The following is a 4218-nucleotide window of genomic DNA, read 5'->3' as shown; positions in this document are numbered from 1 at the left end:
ATTAAAGATATACATATATATATATATAAATAGAGAGAGAGAGAGAGAGAGAGGTAAAATGTAATACATACACAAAGCATATAAATATTATATGTAATATATATACACACATGCAGGTGATGCAAGCAAATTTCATTATTCATGGTAGTAACATTTTATAAATTCATCAAAAATAATGAATTAGAGAATACTAAACTCCTATGGGAAATACAGGGTTAGTGTCCTGTGCACCTCTGATTACACATTTTCATCAGCCAATTAACACATAACCTTTCAGTCTAAAGACACCTTATTGAATAATTATTGTTGATTCATTAACATTGAACTCACAGCCAATGGCACTGTCATTTGTGCTTGAACAGAGCTCATCTAATACACCTAATGTGTCCTTATAGCAGATCACAGTTTTCTTGCACTCAGGAATAGTAGAAAGCACTTCAGCACTGTGCTGAGGGGGAGAAGCATTTGAAAGAGTAAAGACATGAGTGAAAAGCAAATAGTGCAAAGAACACTGCACAAAGGGATCTCAGAAAGGTCACTTGGTTAGGACATAAGAATTGAAACAAGACAGAGAGTCGCCTTGCTCTACCTTAGCTGTTGTATATCAGGCAAATCCAGTTCTTGCTGCTCTGTGAATGTTCACAAATGATGGTAAAACCATCTCAAGTATTATTTTTGAGGGTTATAAATAAATTTTAGCTCATAGGGGAATTTACAAATATGGAATCTGTGAATAAAGAGAATCAACTGCAGCTGGTTTAAGCAGTTGTGAAAAAATTAAAAGAGAACACTACATCAGGTATAAAAAATACCAAATTACCAAATTTTAAATGTTAATTTTTTCTCTAATATTTTAATGAATGTCACCATGTAATCGACTAATTTGGAATTGCTATGAGTGGGTTGCTAGAGAAACATTATGAATATTTGGATATTTATTCAACTCAATTACTTTTTCCAAGACAGACAATTTAGGAGCACAATTAAAATCATTTGCAAGAGTAAGAGTGGCAACCTGCACTTCGGTATATTGTACCAATATGGTCGTTTTTTTCCCCCAGTTCATCACTGCCCCCTAGATGAAATGAACTATTAGCAATTCAAGAAAACTTAAAATCATTTAAGACATTTTGGTTTGTACTTGTAATCATTAACAGACACTTTTCAACAGAAGATATTTATGAGGCTAACAAACTATGAAAAAAATGCTCATCATCACTGGTCATTAGATAAATTCAAATCAAAACCACATTGAGATACCACCTCACACCAGTTAGAATGGCAATCATTAAAAAATCTGGAGACAACAGATGCTGGAGAGGATGTGGAGAAATAGGAAAACTTTTAAACTGTTGGTGGAAATTAGTTCAACCATTGTGGAAGACAGTGTGGCGATTCCTCAAGGACCTAGAAATAGAAATTCCATTTGACGCAGCAATCTCATTACTGGATATATACCCAAAGAATTATAAATCATTCTATTTTAAAGACACATGTACACGTATGTTCACTGTGGTACAGTTTACATTAGCAAAGACCTGGAACCAACCCAAATGCCTGCCAGTGATAGACTGGACAAAGAAAATGTGGCACATATACACCATGGAATACTATGCAGCCATAAAAAAAGGATGAGTTCATGTCCTTTGTAGGGACATGGATGAATCTGGAAACCATCATCCTCAGCAAACTGACACAAGAACAGAAAACCAAACACAGCATGTTCTCACTCATAGGTGGGTGTTGAACAATGAGAACACATGGGCACAGAAGGGGAGCATCACACCCTGGGGTCTGTTGGGGGGTGGGGGGTTATTGGAGGGACAGCAGGGGGTGGGGAGGTTGGGGAGGGATAACATTGAGATATAGGTGACGGGGGATGGAGATAGCAAACCACCATGGCATGTGTGTACAACAATCATATAAGATCTGAACATGTACCCCAGAACTTAAAGTACAATTAAAAAAAAAAAGAACAATTTCAGGCTCTCTGCTCCTCTGGTTTGACAGACAGCTGCATCTTCTCATGCATCACCAGCCACTTCCCTCAGAAGTGGTGAAGATGAAGGCCAGAGTCAATGGATTTGACTGTATTGGGCACCCAGTCACCAGGGCTGCTTTAAACTCTGGTAAAGTGGATATTGTTGCCATCAGTGACCCCTTCATTGATCTCAACTACACAGTCTACATAATCCAGTATGATTCCACCCATGACAAATTCTATGGCACAGTCAAGGCTGAGAATGGGAAGCTTATCATCAATGGTAATCCCATCACCATCATTTAGGAGCAAGATCCCACCAAAATCAAGTGGGGTACTCAGTACTTAAATGGCACTGAGTATGTTGTGGAGTCTGCTAGTGTCTTCACCTCCTTGGAGAAGGCTGGGGCTCACTTGCAGGGGGAGTCAAAAGGACCACCATCTCTGCCCCCTCTACTGATGATCCCATGTTTGTGGTGGGTGTGAACCATAAGAAGTATGACAACAGCTTCAAAATCATCAGCAATGCCTCCTGTACCACCAACTACTTAGCACCCCTGGTCACAGTCTTCCATGACAACTTTGGCATTGTGGAGGGACTCATGACCATAGTTCACACAATCATTGCCACCCAAAAGACTGCAGGTGGCCCCTCCAGGAAACTGTGCATGAGGGCTGCAGAGCTCTAAGGAACATCATCACTGCATGTACTGGCACTGCTAAGACCCTGGGCAAGGTCATCCCTGAGATGAATGGGAAGCTCACTGGCATGGCCTTTTGTGTCCCCACCATCAACCCTGTTGGTCGTGGACCTGACCTGCCATTTGGAAAAAACTGCCAAATATAATGATATCAAGAAGGTGGTGAGTCAGGCATCAGATGGCCCACTCAAGGGTATCCTGGGCTACACTGAGAACCAGGCTGTCTCCTCTGCCTTCAACAGTGACACTCACTCTTCCACTTTTGATGCTGGGGCTGATTTTCCCTCAACAACCACTTTGTCAAGCTTATTTCCTGGTATGACAATAAATTTGGCTACAGCAACAGGGTAATAGACCTCATGCTCCACATGGCCTCCAAAGAGTGAGACCCTCAGACCACTACCCCTAGCAAGAGCACAAGAGGAGAAAAGAGGCCCTCAGCTGCTGGGGAGTCCCTGACACACTCAGTCCCCTACCACTCTGAGAATCTTTCCTCCTCACAGTTTTCATGCAGACCCCTTGAAGAGGGAGGGGCCTTGGGAGCCTTATCTTGTTGTGTACCATCAATAAAGTCCCTTGTGCTCAGCCAAAAAACAAAAAACAAAAAAAACCCCAAACAGACAAAAAGAACAATTTTAACTGCAAATAAAACAAAATAGAGGAAAAAAAATTCTTCATAATATTTAAATGTTGGGAGGTAGGTCCTTACCATTGTAAGTTATTTCTGATTTTAAAATATCATCAAAACCTCAGGGGTATATTTTGCATGTTGTCATTTTCTGTATGTAATAGTCACCATAATAATTCCAGAAGATTCAGACATATCGAGGCATCCTGGAAGGTGGTGATGGGATTTCCATTGATGATAAGCTTCCCATTCTCAGCTTTGACTGTGCCATAGAATTTGCCATGGGTGGAGTCACACTGGATTATGTAGACTGTGTAGCTGAGGTCAATAAAGGGGTTATTGATGGTGACAGTACCCACTTTACAAGAGTTTAAAGCAGCCCTGGAGACTGGGCGCCCAATACAGTCATATCTGCTGACTCTGATGGTGTTAATTTTTTTTTTTAATCTCCAAAGGAAAAAGAGATGTTGTATTTATATAGTCTCATCTCAACCCTGTAAACATTTTCTTCTAATGTGTGTTTGGTCATAACTGTGTCACATGCTCATGGCAAACCAGGCACAGGCAAAGAGAATAGCATACTTAGGGGGCTGAGGGCTTCTTCTGTGAAACACACAACAGAGTGAAAGGGAATGCAAATCTGAATGAATTTTGAAATTCTGTAAGGACATAGGATGGGAAAGTGGATGTTTAGTAGGCAATAAATAACGTACACTACAGAATCATAACTAACACCTCACTAAGTGATAGTATGGGCTTAGGAAGATGGCATGTTACAATTTAAATACAATATGTTTTTTAAATGTTTAAGTTATTTTTACCAGCTGTGTTTTTTTTAGTGTTTTTCTTTTGTTTTATTCAAATGACAGTTTTTGTTATAGTCACATAAAAGTTTTATTCAAAAAAAA

At 39.9% G+C, this 4218-nt stretch overlaps 1 pseudogene; it reads left to right on the top strand.

Annotated features, from left to right (window-relative positions):
- Positions 1-2062: 2062 nt before the first annotated feature.
- Positions 2063-3068, top strand: LOC135273946 (glyceraldehyde-3-phosphate dehydrogenase-like; annotated as a pseudogene).
- Positions 3069-4218: the final 1150 nt, after the last annotated feature.

This window comes from Aotus nancymaae, unplaced genomic scaffold (genome assembly GCF_030222135.1).
Source record: "Aotus nancymaae isolate 86718 unplaced genomic scaffold, 86718_ANA_hifiasm-v0.15.2.pri h1tg000010l, whole genome shotgun sequence".
Lineage (NCBI taxonomy): Eukaryota > Metazoa > Chordata > Mammalia > Primates > Aotidae > Aotus > Aotus nancymaae.
Note: the sequence above shows the minus strand (reverse complement) of the source record. Positions and strands in the feature narration are given on the sequence as shown.